General features: G+C 34.3%; 1 protein-coding gene across 4 annotated transcripts in view; it reads right to left on the reverse strand.

Annotated features, from left to right (window-relative positions):
- The window catches only part of Ophn1 (oligophrenin 1), a 418,396-nt gene that overhangs the window by 139,599 nt on the left and 261,209 nt on the right, over positions 1-17,588 (reverse strand). The window lies entirely within an intron of this gene.

Raw genomic sequence — 17,588 nt, forward strand, 5'->3', positions numbered from 1 at the left:
ATTGAGTTTATTGGTGAATTTTAGGGATACAGTACAGTTACATTCATTGTTGGGATCATGTACCTTTACATGACAAGTCTTGATTCTCATTTTTTCCCCTTACCTCTGCCCTCCCTTCACCCCCTCCTCCCCTCCCCATCTACAAACACTTTATTTTCATCTTTTCATTCTCTCACATTTTTTTCTTTTCCCTTTTTGTTCTTCCCCTACGTATCACACCTTCCCTACATCTTTAGATTCTAATAAGATTACTGACATTTAGAAATGGGAGGAAAGGAGCTAAAGATGTATCAGTACTTTTTACTGCAGAAAAATATTACACTGAATAAATAAAACTTTGTATTTTAAAGATGTACCTTATATGAAAGAAGCAATAAAAGAAAAAAGCTAGATGTTTATTTCTAAATTGAGCAGAAATCAGAATGTGATCTCATATCTAGCCTATTCCCTAGAATCTAGCCTTGTTTACTGGCAGCAGTTATAACCAAAAGGAGTTTCTATAAAGTCCCAAGAACCTTAGCACATACTCAATATGTAGGAAAAATGTTGGTAATGCCAGGAATGTCCAAATTAATAAATATAAACAAGAGTAAAATAAGCTTTGAAAAGATACCTAAGCAAGGTGAATCCATCTCTGCAGCTGTGCTGTCAAGTAGCCATATTTACATCTGGTATTCTAAGTTTAAATTAAGTAAAATTAACAAATGTAGTTGCATAAATAACTTTATTGGCCCTCAATGGATACAAAAAGCTAACACCTTTATATTGGGCAATGCATATAAAGAACATCTTCATCATCATAGAAAATTCCCCTAGGGGGTCAGGGATTTAGCTCAGTGGTTCTGCCACCTGCCTTGCAAGCGCAAGGACCCGAGTTCGATCCCGGTACCAAAAAAAAAAAAAAAAAAAAAAAATTCCCCTAGAAAGTGTACCTCTAGATATAGATAAAATTGTTATAGTGTAGCCCATGTATTCATTCTAAAAATATTTAACAGTTTACTATGGAGTCTGGGGGCATAGCTCTGTTTGGGAGAGTGAATGCTTAGCATGCTTGAATCCTTGGGTTCAGTCACCATCACCACACGCACACACACATACACACAAAAGTGCATAGCACTGTTAGGCTCTAGGTATGCCACCATACACCGTATACAAAATACACAAAGTTATTTCCCCTGTGGAGTGTAAGTGATAGTGACAGAAAAGAGAGCCTAAACAAAAAAAGTAAAATGGGGCTGGGGATTTAGTTCAGTGGTGCCACCACCACCTGCCTCACAAGTGTAAGGTCCTGAGTTCAATTCCTGGTACAATATATATATGACACATTTAAGTGGTGATTGTCAGGCCCAACCAGGTCATGAAATGGTTAATGAATATGCTTTCTTATTCCAAGCTACAGTTTAACAAGATAAAAAAAACACAACAAAATAGGCAGCTGAAGCAGGTGCTGTCTCCGCTAGACAAAAGCGGTGCTATCTTGGACACAGAACATAGAATGGGATGTTCCCAACATAGAGATAACAACTACAAAGTACAGTATCTTCTCAGCGCCAAGTCACCTGAAAATTTCCATATATCTGCTTTGATCACTGCATGGACCTCCACCAAAAATATTTGCTCTGACCCCTATATGTGAGAGATATGCCAGATCTCTCTACCAATGCTCTATAAAGCTTTCTGTCTTTTCTTTGTTCAGGGCTGGCAGCCTCTTCCTTGCCATCTGCCCACTTCTGCCTAGGTGAATAAAGTCTGTACCTCTGCTTTCACTAGCTTGCTGGGGTGCTTCGTGCCATCTGTTACAGTGATAAAATGGAAAAATGCAAAGTGGTAAAGAAAGTGAGGTACAGCTCTGTTAACAAAATGATAAGAAAAGCCTGGGATAAGGTAAATTTTGTACGAAGATTTGAAGAGCATAGGGAATAAATCTTGTATGTAACACACACATACATACATATATACATATATATGCATGATAAAATCATAGCAGAAAGAGAAAACAGCTACAAAGTCCTGGGGCTGGATAGGCTGGACATGCTTCAAAATGCAGCATCACAGTAATAAGAAGGCAGTGACACATTAGTAAGTAAAACTAAACCAGATGCTATTGTGCAGTAAATATAGACTTTAGGGCAAATCTTATTGCCTAGAAATTTTGTTTAGTTGTTACTATTATAGTACATTTTTGTATATAAAATGATTCTACAAATTATCAGAGATATATCTCAAATAGCAGCATAAGGAGCTCCGTGAATATTCCTAGGAAAACAACATGATTAGAGAAAATTTTTTTCAAAAATCAATGATTTGGTCTCCAGAAACTATTATGACAGTATACAGTGAATGAAGAAACATTTCTGGTGAAATCTATGCAATCTCAAAACAGTAAGAAACACTATATACACAATCAGAGCAAAAGAGAAGAGATATAAAGAGGAAGCAGAGAGAAGTTCAAATACTTTCTCAAATTACATAATGTGTTTTAAAAATATTTCAATATATATGTTAATTTGTTTCATTTATACTAATTTTTTATAGTATGTTGAAGAAAAAGTTTGTGTTACTATCAGTTTATTTTCTGTAAGAATCTTTTAGGTTTATGTCTTCTACTGAATAACTACATTGAAGATAATGACACAGTATAATACTATTGTCATTATCTTATTATTTGGTTATGAAAATTTGTTTTGCTTTTTCAAAAAATACAAAGATTAAAAATACAGTTTTACATTTGAGCCACAACCTACACCCTCCCAAACTCTCCTTACTTGTTCTACAAGAGCAAAGTTCCACAGCTGCAGAATGCCCCTAGGAACATAAGAGTATCGCTCTAACAGGACTTCAGCCACCCTCACAAATTAACAAAAGGGGTTAGACTGTGGGACAAAGAGAGTGTCACAAAAAGCTGTCACTAACTAAAGAGATCTCCATCAGAGAAACAAATGATTTCCACTATAAGTGCCCAAAAAACCCAGCACAAAAACAATATAAATATGAAAATAAAGGCTACAAAATCCTCCAAAAGCTCAGAACTCCCTCAAAGCTGATTCTTGAGGGATTGAGGGCATAGAAATCAAAAGCCACAAAGATGCATTATTTGAAATGATAAAAAGGACATTAAAAAACAAATCAGTAAGGTTTGCAGCATGCTCACAGGAGATATAAATAAATAGATAATGGACTTAATAAACAAAACAATCAGCAAGTTTAGATGAGACACTAAAACTAAATGAGGTAAACCAAATAAGACAAAACATGTGACAGCATAGAAAATAATTTTAATCCAGGAAAAAGATATGAAACAGAAATCCAGCAAATTAATTCTAGTGTAAAACCCATTAAAATGATAGCAGACTTCTCAACATAAACCTTAAAAGCTAAGAGGGCTTGAAGTGAAATATTTTAAACTCTAAAAGAAAACAATTTCCAAATACAAAACTATCTTTCAAAACTGATGGGGAAATGAGGTATTTCCATGACAAAGAGCAAGCATCTTAAAAAGTTCTTAACCAAAAGAAGCACTCTCAAAAATGTTCAAAGCTATCTTAGGAAGACACAATGAAACTAACAATGCCAAAAAGTGGAACAGAAGGAATATGACAGGCAGAGTGAACATTAAAGCAAAAAGAAAAAGGGAACAGTGAAATAAAAATATTGCAATGACAGAAACAAGTCAATAACTTTCAGTAATAACTATGAAAGTGAATGGTCTCAAATAAAAAATCAAAAGACACATAAGCAGAATGGATCAAGAAATACAATCCAAGAGTATGCTGTATACAAAAAATATATATATTTTGGATGTGAGGGTAATCTGGCTGCAACATCTGTCATCCCATTGATTGCCAGGGTTGATTCCGCTGATTTATCTGGCTAGGAAGGTGTCCCCATCCTCCCTCACCACGCCATGCACTTTGTGATCTTTCTGAAGCTGGGTGCTCAGTTGAAGAGGACAATCACCCCTGTTAGAGGAGGACTATTTCCTCAGTATACAAGTAGCTGTGATCCCCTGCTAGAACTTCCAAACAAGCTCACAAAAAATGTTTTATCCAAAAAGAAATTCATAGACTTAAAATCAAAGGATGGAAAGTAATATCCCACGGACAAGAAAACAAGCAGGACTAGCTACCCTGTTTTCAGACAAAGTGGACTTTGTTAGATTTCCCTTGCCTCAAGATAGCTGCTACATGAAATAGTAGCCTCCTTCCCATAATACTCTGTGCCTTAAGATGGCTACCACATGGAATAGCAGCTTCCATGTTAAATATGGCTTCTCCTTCCAAGGGACAGCAATTCTTCCAGTCATGCTTCTCTTCATACCAAAAGAGTAACCTGAAACTTGCTACCTCCCAGTAAACAGTGATGTCACAAACCCCTCCTAGTGATATCACAGGCTCCTACATTCTCTTAATGCTACCTCAGTCACCTCCACCTCAGCTGAGGTTAATCCCACCCTGCTCCTATAAAAGAAGCTCCCTGTTCAACCATGATGCTTTTTCCTTTGTTAGGAGACAGCCTGGCAGATCCTCCCCATAATAAAGGCTTGTTGTAGTCCTGGTCTGATCCTCGTTTTCTGGCTCTTTTATCTTAAACACTTGAAGCCAAAACTGATCAGAAGAGACAAAGAAGGTGAGTACATAGTGATTAATTCAACAGGAAGAGAGAATAAGTGCAAACATATACACACCAAACACTGGTGCACTGAACTTCATAAAACAAACACAACTGGAAAAAAATATCAGATAAAAATCAACACAATCATAGTGAAGGACCTCAATACCCAACTGGTAGAAATAGCTCAACAAAGAAATAATCACAGTTAAACCTTACCCTTGAACATATATAGACTTACTACATATCTGCAGAGTATTTACTAAAACAACAACAGAATATACATTCTTCTTAGGAGCATATTTTCTCCAAAATAGACGACATGTGAGCCCATAAACCATTCTTAAGTAAATGCAAAATATCAAAATTACCCCATGAATATTATCATATCTTAGTACAATGAAACACAAAATGAATGACAAAGAAACCAGACAAATAATACAAACACGTGGAAATTATAAAATACATTCTTGAATAATCAATTGCTCATTTCAAGTTCTATACCTGGGATTTTCTATTGTAGTAATTTAGTAATAAAAACTGAACTTTTTTTTTAAGATTGCACATATGAGTTCCTGTAGTGTGTGTCTTTCTATACTTGGTTAATTTCAGGTCTTCCTGAAATACTTGGTTTATTTGGGTTTTCTAGGTTCATCCGTGTTGTCAAAAATGGTAAGAGCCCCCCTTTGAAAAGCTGAATAATATTACATAGCACATATTTATCAGCTTCTTTTATCAATTCATAGGTCAATGTACAATTAGGTCATTTCAGTTTACAACTATTGAGAATAGCATTGCAATAAACGTGGGCTAGCAAAAGTCTCCTCAACATACTAATATCTTTTCCTTGGGGTATATACCCAGTAGTGATATTGCTGCATCACACAGTAGTTCTATTTTAAATTATCAAAGGAAACTCCATACTGTTTTCCATAATGGGTGTACTAAATTACATAGTGTAAGAGGGTTCTCTTTTCTTTACACTCTCACCACTACTTATTTTTTCTTTTAAATAATAGTCATTCTTAAATTTTTTTCCCCAGGTACCAAGGATAGAATTCAGGACTTGGAGCATGTGAAGCAGGCAAGGTGCCACTGAGCTACATCCCTGGCCCTCAAATAAATAAATAAATGGACTTTTAACTCATACTATAAACAAAAATTACCTCAGAATAGATCAAATACATAAACAAAGGAGTTAAATATTTTTTTGCAAAAAAAGAGAAAATCTGTGAGACATTTTTTTAGACAAACAATCCTTAAATAGGTCACTAAATGTATATTTCATTATAGAAAGGATAATAAATTAGACTTCATCAAAATTTAGAATTTTTGCACCTCAGAAAATGCCATTAAGAAAATGAAAGATCAGCAAAAGGTCATCAGAAAATATTAGAAAATTTCTATGTGATAAAGAACTCCTAATTATAAGATTAATGACCGAATCAAAACAGGGCAAAAATATATGACTAGACAAGAAGATATACAAATGGCTATATAGTACATAAAAAATTCTCAGCACTATTAGTCATTAAGAAAATGCAAATTAAAACCACAATTAGCATTGCAGATGCTCTTGATAAATTTTGGTGAGGATGTAGAGGAACAAGAATCCTCACACAGTACTTGTGGAAATGTGAAACATATGGAACATGGTTTTGTAGTTTCTCAAAAAGTTAAATAAAAATTTAATATCCAACTCAGTAATTTAGTCCAAGGTATCTACACAAGAGAAATAAAAATATATAACACCATGACTTGGACACAAACATTTATAACATTTATAACAGCATTATTCAAACTAGCCACAAACTAGCAACAACCAAAATGTTCATCAATTTGCAAATGCAAAGAAAACATGTAGTGTATCCATATAATAGAACACTATTCAGCAAGTAAAGTGACATGAACCAATAGCCCCTAGTTAAACCATGCGTGATTTCAGCAAATGTCATTGCAAGAGAAAGAAGGCAGATATCAGACACTACTTGTCATGTGATTTCAGTTTTATAAAATGTTCAGAAAAGACAAATTTTATGCTTACAGAAAGTAGATTACTGGTGGCTTGGGGGTAGGGGAAGAAATGGGGATTAGATATAAATATATCTAAAGGACCTTACAGAGGATATGAAAGTGTTCTGCAATAGATTTATAGCATCACTTTGTAGAATAAAATTAATGAATTGTATATTTGAAATCAGTAATTGTATGATATGTAAGGAATACCTCAAGAAAAATTTTTAAACCTGAGTGTAACCGTGTGACCAAGGAATTCCAGTCAGAGATATCGGTAACAGGCCTAAGAATGTTCACAGCAGTTGTAGGACAATATGCAAAGTGGAAACATTTTTGATGAATTCTTATAGTTTACTTTGCCTTGATTTTGAATACAAATTTAATTTTCTCATATCAGAAGCAGTGCTTAGTATGTCACCTTTGACAGTTTCTGGTTTCCATGTCCTTTCAGTTCCTCAATGTAGTCAATCCAGTTATCTGCCTTATACAATTACTTACTGGGGACAACTCTCCCATGGAATATATACATATCACCAATTGGCCTTGTCTCACTGACCCCCACCATTCTGCATAGTGCCATAGTAACCACCTCCCATTAATAGAATGACCACAAGGAACTTGCACCTGCTTATTTTAAAATAACCAATTAGAACTCACTGTAGGAATCCTGCATGAGTAATGCTCCAGATCTCAATAAAGGCTTTAGAGAATAAATCACTCCACTTTGCTTCCCACCCTTGCAGGCTGTTAAACAATTTGTCACTGAATATTTGTATCATTGTTGTATTGCCTCTTATGTCTCATCCAAGGGACATACCTATGCTCACCAAAATAACACTTCCAGACTCAACTTCTCTCCCATTTAAGCCTCTCCTGCAGCAGAGTGGCTATCTTGGCAAGAATAGGACACAGGTCAAATAAGAGTCACAGGGGAACTACTGGTACAAATAAGTTTCCTATGAGTGGGATACCTAGTCATGGATCAGACAACTAGGTTGTCTTTGAGAATAAGGCAGCAGCCCAGGAGCAATACATTACACCCATCTACAATCAAATCTCTTTGAGCCTAGCAGGGCACAGCTTTAATTTAAACCACTTTCCAGAGAGAAACCTCAGGATCAAATTAGAAATAAATCAAATAACCCTGATATCTACCACAAGAGAATAGATAAACATAGTTTGTTAATACCTTGCAATACTATGCAGCATTAGAAATGAGTGAATTATGATCCCTCAAAACTGATACAAATGAATTATGCAAATATTGAAAGAAGCCAGATACAAGAGTGTATAACAAGAAATTATATTTATATAAAAAGTAAACATAAGGCCGTTAATCTATAATAAATCATAGCATAGTTAACTTTAGGATTGTGACTGGAAAGGTCAGAAGGGGATATCTGAAATGTAGGTAATGTTATATAAAATTATATATAATTTTCTGGTCGTGTTTTCTTTTTTATTTTGGGGAGTTTGAGACAGGTCTTGCTATGTACTTCAGGCTGGCCTTGAACTCACTATAGAGTCCATGCTGGCCTCGAACTTACAGCAATACCTCTGCTTCAGCCTCTTGAGTGCTGGGATAATGGGTGTGTGACACTGTACCTGGCTGGGTCTTTTTTTGTTGTTGTTTTAATTTTTACATTTAAAATTTTTTATTAGTACATTTGCAAAACATGACTGCATTTATTGTAGGGAGTTTGCACATATACAAAACACATCTTTTTTTTTTTTTTTTGGTACCGGGGATTGAACTCAGGTCCTTGCGCTTGCAAGGCAGGCCACCAAACCGCTGAGCTAAATCCCCGGCCCTAAAATACATCTTAATTACTGTTTTGTCCCTTTCTTCTTCCCTTTCTCCCTCCTCATTTGCAAAAGTTCTATTTCCATTTTATTTTCTTTAACCATTTTTTTTTTTTTGGTACCAGAGATTGAACTCAGATCCTTGCGCTTTTGAAGCAGGCGGCAGGACCACTGAGCTAAATCTCCAGCCCTCTTCAACCATTTTTAAAGCCTTTTTTCCCTTCCTTCCCTCCCCCTCCATCTCTTTTTCCCCTTCCCACTTGAAAAAGATCTCCACAGTTCCTAATATCTATCATTTATTTTGCAACAAATGGCCAATAAATACATGAAAAAATGTTCTACAATGCTGGCCTTTAGAGAAATACAAATTAAAACAACACTGAGATTCCACCTCAATTCAGAAAGAATGGCCATCAACAAGAAATCAACCAATAAAAAATGCTGGTAAGACTGTGGGGAAAAATGAATCCTTCTTTATTGTAAAGATTATAAACTGGTAGAGCCACTGTGGAAATCACTATGGAGATTCCTCAAAAAACTAAAACTAGAGGCTACATTTGACCCAGGGATTGTCCTCCTAAGGTATCTTCCCAAAGGAGTTAGTCACACCCCAATCACACTGTAGTAATTTGTGTGTGGGATTAACTACTGGTCAATTTGGAATGCCAAGCTGAACTGAGTCAGCGTGGTTCTGAGCATGGAAGACCCACCCAAGAATTGTTTCCAAAGGCATAAAAGAAGAACTAGAAGGGAAGATTGTTTGCTGATCATTTTCTTGGAGAAGCTTGCCACAGCTGGATTTCCTCATAGGAACTCAGTTATTCTCATCCTGAGAGGAGCTCTGTTCCTGGCCATCACTGTGGATAGCTGCTCTTCTCTCTAGGGGAACTCTGGTCTTTGCATTGAGTGTCACTTCCTGACTATAGTGCAGATCACTCAGCCTGGTGGCACAGGCCCTTCACCTCTCTGCTATAGACTTTCTAGCCTCCACGTCTGGCCCTTGCACCTTCCTGGTACAGATCCTAGGTATCGACTTGCATGAGATATTGCCATGGGCTCTAAGTCTTTGGGTGGACTTGTGGAGGACACTGCCATGGGCGTTGGGCCTTCAGCTGGACTCATGGTGGACATTGCTGTGGGATCTAAGCCCTCATCTGATTCTTCAGATCTCTAGAACACAGACAGTTCTCTTGTACTCCTCTGCATTTGACTTCTTGGGTTAATAGTATAAAATAATCCTAATAATTATGTGTCCCGTATTAAACCTATTCTCTTGAATACCCTACTGTATACATTTATAGCAATGTTTATGGCAGCCTCATGGTGGACATTGCTGTGGGATCTAAGCCCTCATCTGATTCTTCAGATCTCTAGAACACAGACAGTTCTCTTGTACTCCTCTGCTTTTGACTTCTTGGGTTAATAGTATAAAATAATCCTAATAATTATGTGTCCCGTATTAAACCTATTCTCTTGAATACCCTACTGTATACATTTATAGCAATGTTTATGGCAGCACAATTTATAATGGCTATTTTTTTTTTTTTTTGCTTTTTGGGACAGGGTCTTGCTGTTTACTTCAGGCTCATCTTGAATTTACTTCATAGTCCAGGCTGGACTTAAATTTGCAGCTAACCTCCTGTCAACCTCTCCAGTTCTGGGATGAAGGGCATGACCCATCATATCTAGTAAACTCCTCTTTCGGGATCAGGGTATTACTCACATGGATTTGTTCATTTTGTGGAAATTCATTGAGAATTCTACAGTTTTGTGCACCAATAGACAAGTTTGTAAAAGTTCCCAGGCTGAGGACATACCTCAGTGGCAGAGCACTTGCTTAGTATGCACAGGCTCTAAGTTCAGTTCTCCACATCACAAAAAATACTCCATTAAAAATGTACATTTCAGATTTGTATATTTCTCTGCATATCAAATGTACCTCAATTATAAATGAGAATAAAAGCCCAAAGGACAAAAGCTGGACTACTTTTTTCTGAAAGAAAACAACAAAACTAAGTAAGATCATCTCCAAAGCAATCTTTACAGCATGAGGCAAATTCAAAAACAATTAAAATGAGGGCTGTAACAAAGGACTATGACTACATAATTAGTAAATTTGGCTTTAATAAGAAAATAGTCAACCCCTGTAGCAAGAAAGTTGTTTCAATGATTCACAGATAGGAAAATTTGAGTTTAAATATTCAGGATGAGTAGAATAAAAAGCCAGTCTTCCAAGAAATTGTTAATTTATAAACTTAAGAAATTGTAAAATATTCAGAATTATGTAAAAAATTACAATCTTCGTCCAGCAGAGAATAGATATGAACACCATTACGTGTAACATTTTCACTTATTAAATTGGAGAGTTTTAGGGACAAATTTATATTGGAAACTAAATAAGCACATTCCCTAAGTATACTTGAAATTCCCTAAGTATACTTCTGAATCATAAACTATTATTTTGGAAGGTGGAGAGTAGTCTGAGTACATAGCTATATATTTACAATGTATTTAGTTGGGAACAATAAGTTTCAGAGTTATTGAAAAAGAAATGAAGCTACTGAAACCAAATCAGGATTCTTTTGCTACTTACGTATCAACATAGGAAAACAATGACAGCAAATCATTTTCTGTTCAAAATCTAGACAAAGAAATTAAATTTAATTAAATACAGCAATATATTGAATTCTACCTGTGCTGTTTGCTCCAAGGAAATACCAAAGGTTAAGAGATCTTCCAAACTCTTTGGTCCTGAGAAATACTTAATTGAAAGGACCACCCTGCCCTTCCATATAGAACATATTTCCATCTTTCTTCATAACTCAAAAAAGTCTCACACTGACTTGCTAGCTTACTTGCCTGCAATAACGTCTGTTTTTTTCTTCTTTGAAAATTATTTTTTAGCTTATGTATTTTCCCCATTGGTTTTATATCTTTTTTCTATTACTGTGCAACACAATGTTTACATTGTTTTGTGGGGTTGGTACAAGTAAATAACATATCTTATTGTCTTTTTACATCCGCTTTCCTACCCTCCCTCAACCTCCCTCCACCTCTTGATTTCTCTCCCATTTGAGAAAGATCTACCTCACTACTTCCACTACTCATCTTTTATTTTGCACTTTTTTTTATATGTAGAGTTTCTCATATAAGAGAACCCATAAAATATTTAAGGCCGTGTGTCTGATTATTTCAGGTAAGATTATGGTCACAAGGTGCATCCATTTTCCTAGAATGATTCAACTTTATCTTTTTATGGCGGAGAATACTCCATTGTGAATAAATGCTATATTTTCTTTATCCACTAATCACTGATGAACATATATAGGCTGATTCCCAGATTTAGCTATTATGAATTATGCAGCTACAAACATGGGTATGCATGAATCACCATGATACGATGTCTTCAACCCTTTTAAGAACATGCCTAAGAAGGGGAACAGCTATGTCAAATGAAAAAAAGTTTTAGTTTTTGGAGAACTCTCCACACTGGTTTCCATAAAGGTTCTGTTACCTAACATGTAGAAGGGTTTCTTTCTACCCACATTTGCATTTCTCTAATGACCAGTACTGTGGAGTATTTCTTTGTATATTTATTGGCCATTTGTACTTCTCTGAAATGCTTATTCATTTCACTTGCCCATTTTGACTTGGTCTTTTATTTAGAGTGTTGTAATTTAGGATTTTATGTTCTAGATATTAGTATTCTGCATTAGGAATAGCTTGGAAAAATTATCATTCAATTCTGTAGGTTTTATTTTCACTCAATGCTTTGTACTGTTACTGTGAAGAAACTTTTTAATTTGATATGGTCCCATTTGTTGATTCTCAGTACTATTTCCTGTACAATTGAGGTTGGTTCAGAAAGTCTTTGCATAAGCCTATGACTTCGAGTTTTATCTAATTTATCTTCCAGCAGGTTAAGTGTTTATGTTTTAACAATTTATTCTTTAACCCATTTTGGTTTTAGTTTAGTACATGGTGAGAAATATGGGTCTAGATTCAATCTTCTGCACGTGCATAGCCAGTTTTCCGAGAAGCGTTTATTAAAGAGGCCATTTTTCTTTTGAAGTATTTGGTCTTTGAGCCAATGTGCTTAGAGTTGTTTCTGCATCTTCCATTTTGGTCCATTAATCCACATGCCTGTTTCTGGGCCATTACCATGCTGTTTTTAATCACATTAGCTTTGTAATATAACTTCAAGTCTAGAATTGTGATGCATTGGGCTTTGCTCTTGTTATTCAGGATTCCTTTTGCTCTTCTAGGTCTCTTGTGGTTCTGTATGAATTTTGCAATTGTTTTCTCTAGTTCTGTGAAAAATGTTGTTGGTATTCTGATTGGGATAATATTAAATCTGTTTATCAATTTTGGAAGTATGGTCATTTTGATAATATTGGTTCTGTTTATGCAGGAAGACAGGATATTTTTCCATTTTCTGATATCCTTTTCAATATCCCTTCTCAGAGTGCTATAGTTTTCATTGTAGAGGTCTTTCACTTCTTTATTTAGATTATTTCCTAAGAATTTAATTTTTTACTGCTACTATGAAAGGTAATTTTTTCTAATGTCTTTCTGAGTGGGTTCATTATTAGTGTACATGAAAACTATTGATTTTTGTGTATTATTTTGTATACTGCTACATTAGTGAATTTGGTTATTAATTTTAAGAGATTTTTGGTGGATTTTGGGAGGCGTCTATGTAGAGGATCATGTCATTTGCAAATGCTAATAATATCACTTTTTCCTTTTCTTGCCTACTTTCTTTTGCTAATGTTTTGAGTACAATGTTGAAAAGGTGTGCTGATAGTGGGAATCCATATCTTCTTCCTGATTTTAGAAAGAAATGTTTCAGTTTTTCTCCATGTAATATGTCAGCTATACATGTGTTATAAATGGCTTTTATCATAATGAGAGAAAGTCTTTCTATACCTATTTTCTTGAATGTTTTTATCCTGAAAGAATGTTGGATTTTGCCAAGTTTTTGCTGTTCTATTGACATGGTCAAGTATTTTTATCCTTCTTTCTATGTGATACATTACATTTATTGATCTGTATATGTTAAATCACCCTTGCAAACCTGATATGAAGCCTAGTTGTTCATAGTATATGATCTATTTGATGATCTGTTGCATTCTCTTTGGTAGTATCTTGATGAAAATTTCCACATCTATATTTATAAGAGATCAGTCTATAGTTCCTTTTATGGCTGGATCCTTATCTGGTTTTGCAATCAGGGTAATGGAAGCTTCCATGGATGGCTATGGGAATACTTATTCTCTTACAATTGTTTTAAAAAGCTTGAAGAGTATTGGCATTAGAATTTCAGGGAAGTTTTGTTTTCAGTGCAGCAATGAAGCACTGAGTTTGAGCAAATCATATTATCTACGAATCCATTTCTTCTGAATTCTCCAACTTATTGACATACAAGTTTGCAAAGTAGTTGTTAATAATATTTTTTATTCTGGCAGTGTCTCTTGTAATTTCACATTTTTATTTCTAATTACATTAATTTCAGTCTTTCATTTTTGGTTATATTGGTTAAATGTTTACCTATTTTGCTTAATCTCTGGAAAAAACAATTCTTCCATTCATCAATTCTTTGTATGAGGGGGAGTCTAAATTTCATTGATTTTTTTTCATTTCATATTTATGATTTTTTTCCTTGAACTAGTTTTTGTTTGGATTGTTTTTTATTTTGGAGAAAGTTCCATGTGCTCCTGAGAATATATATTCTGTTGTTGGATGGAGCACTTTGTAGATGTCTCTTATATCCATTTGTTCACAGTTTTTGATCAGCTCTGAGGTTTATTTATTGATGTTTTTGCCTAGTTGCTCTGTGTATTTGTAATAGTGGGGTATTGCACTCCCTCATTATAACTGTGTTTATATTTATCTGGACATTTATGTCCAGTAGTACTTGTTTTATAAAGTTGGCTGTGCCCTTGTTTGTGCATATGTTAATAAATGTTATCTCTTCCTGATGGATTATTTGCTTAAACAATATGTAGTCACCTTCTTTGCCTCTTTCAACAGTTTTGGATTAATGTGCATTTTATGATTTTTTTGTTTTGTTTTGTTTTTTTGGTACCAGGGATTCAACTCGGGTCCTTGCGCTTGCAAGGCAGGCCACTGAAACACTGAGCTAAATCCCCGGGCCCTAATGCATTTTATGTTAATATAGGACATTTTTCAGATTCTTGTTGCATTGAATATTGTTTTCCATTCTTTGATTCTTTAATGTATGAGTTTATTTTTGGATTAAATGTATTTCTTGTATAAAATATACTGTTTGGTTTTGTTTCTTGATCCATTTTACCAGTCTGTCTTTAGATTGGGAAAGTAAGACCATTAACATTAAGAGTGATTACTCAAAAAAACTGAGTTTTTCCTGTCATTGTATTATTTCCTGTTGCTGATTTCTTTGTTTTTTCTTCTAATTAACTGTTCATCTTGCCTGGTGTATTAATTCTACTAGACCTTTTGGACTGTTGGCTTCACTGTCTCTTTCTACAGTTTTCCTGAGAATTATTTGGAGTGTTCATTAAGTGGTCATGCATTTCCCAAGGGCTGTTTATCATGAAAATACCTTATGTTCTATCAATTTTGAAAAATAGTTTTGCAGGAAATATCAGTCTGGGTTGGAGATTGTTTTCTTTTAGGACTTCACTCCAAGCTCTCCTGGCTGTTAAGGTTTGTGTTGAGCAGTCTGCTATAATTTTAATAGATTTTCTTTTAGAGGGCATTTGTTACTTTTCTCAAACCACTTTTAAGACTCTCTTCCTGTGTTGAAATTCTGGAATTTTGACTGTGATGTGTTGTGGAAAAGTTTTTTTTATTTTTTTGATCTTGGCTACTTGGGGTTCTATGTGTCCCACTTATCTGTATGTTAAATTCTCTTCCCTTATTTGGAAAATTTTCTATTATTTCAGTAAAAAGTTTTTTATGCAATTTGTTCTGACTTCTGATTTTTCACCAATTCCAAGTTAGTTAAAATTAGTCTTGCTGGGCATGGTGGCTCACGCCTGTAATCCCAGAACTGGGAGGCTCAGTCAGGAGGACTGCTATGAGTTCAAGACCAGCCTGGACTACATAGTGAGTTCCAGGTCAGTCTCAACTACATAGTGAGACCCTGTCTCAAAAAAACAAACAAAAAATTACTCTTTGTTGTGTCATGTAGGAGCTGTTGGATCCATTTTTCATGTTCATTTTTTGTTTTTTAGATATCTCCAATTAGTCACCAAAAATAGCCCTATATATTAGTTCTTGCACTCGGTCCTCACATTATTTTAAACAGAAAGTTTCCCTATATAGACTGAAAAATAATCATCGTTTTAACTGTTCAGTCCACTCTGACTTAGATAAAGCTATAAAAATCAAGAATGTTAACAGTATAATGACAGACATCCAGACCAACAGAACAAAATACAGAGTCCAAAAATAAACCAACATATGGAGAAATGATTTTCAACAAGGGTATCAAGATCACTCAATAAGGAAAGGACAGTATTTTTAACAAATGTCATTGGGTAAACTCGGTATTGAGAAAAAAGAATGAAGTTGGACCTTTACCAAACACCATCTACAAAAATGAATTTGAAATGGATTGAAGACTCAATGAAAGAATTAAAACAATGACATTCATAGGAGAAAACATAGGATGTTTCATGATTTTGAATTTGGCAATAATCTTGGATAGCAAAAGTACAGGAAACAAGAAAAATAGGTAAGTTAAACTATGTAAACATTGTAACATCTATTCATCAAAGAACACTATCAACAGAATAAAAAGGCATTATATGAAATGGGAGAAAATATTTTCAAAGTGTACATAAAGGATATACATACATATATTGTGTTTATATGCAAAATACATAAATAATTTCCAAAATTCCACAATAAAAAAGCTGATAAAAATGGTCAAAGGACTTGAACTAATATTTCTCAAAAGACTATATATATATATAGATATAGATATATATATATATATAGCTGAACTTATTAAAGATATTCAAAATCACTCATCATAACCACAAAGAGATATTATTTCATGTACAGTAGGATGGCTAGTTACATAAACAAAATCAGAAAATGACAACTGTTAGTGATTATGTGAAGAAAGTGGGATCCCCTACATTGTTGCTATGTAAAAAGGCACAGATACTATGGAAGACACTGTGGTGGGACCTCAATAAAACTAAAACTAGAGTTACCATATTATTCTACTTCTATAAAAGCAGGGTTTGAAGGGATATTTGAACATCCATTTTTACACCAGTATTGTTCACATTAGCCTAAAGATCAATGCAGCATTTCTATCCATAGACGAATGAAAAATTAAAATGTAGCTCATCAACACATGGATAAGGAAAATGTGATATATATACACAATGGAGTACTATGTTACTATTAAAAAAAGATAAATTTGAGGCATTCATAGGTCAGTGGTTGCAACTTGAGAACATAATATTAAGTAAGTCAGACAATCTCAACTATCACTTACATGAACAACAAATATATATATATACATGAATATATATGAATATATATGAATAAAGAGAAAAATAGAAGAGAGATAAATAAATAGAAAGAAATTCAAATACTTTCCTAAATTACATGTTCTGCTGTTTCAACAATAATTCAATATATATGCTAGTTTGTTGCATTCATACTACTTGCTTATATTAGTTCATCGAAAAGAGTTTTGTGTTATTTTGTGGTTTTTTTCTTTTTTGTTAGAGTCTTACTGGTTTATGTCTTGTATGATATGAAATGTATTAACTAGTTATTCTTTATTTTGTTATAGAATTTCATTGTATTTATTCATAAAATTTAGAAAGTTAAAAATGAAAAATACATTTACTTTTAAAAACTTCAGGTGCCATGAACACAGAAGTTTGAGCTCACCTCACAGTGAAGAATAACCATGAGAGTAAGAACTGAAAACAAAATGGTAAAATTTACTGTCTTTATTAATATAACTTTATTATTTAATACTCTATATTAATTGGAATTAGTATTCTGGGAAATTCCTGCCAGTAAGAAGTTGCAAAGTTTTATTTTAGAAACTTCATAGAATTCTATTTATCTGAAAAACATCTCTTACAATGTCTCCCGAATGAGCTTATTAGATGAATGTTTGTTCTTTGTGGTTTTACTTCAAA

The sequence above is a fragment of the Fukomys damarensis genome, unplaced genomic scaffold, assembly GCF_012274545.1.
Source record: "Fukomys damarensis isolate Sample0158 unplaced genomic scaffold, DMR_v1.0_HiC HiC_scaffold_39, whole genome shotgun sequence".
NCBI classification, from domain to species: Eukaryota; Metazoa; Chordata; class Mammalia; order Rodentia; family Bathyergidae; genus Fukomys; species Fukomys damarensis.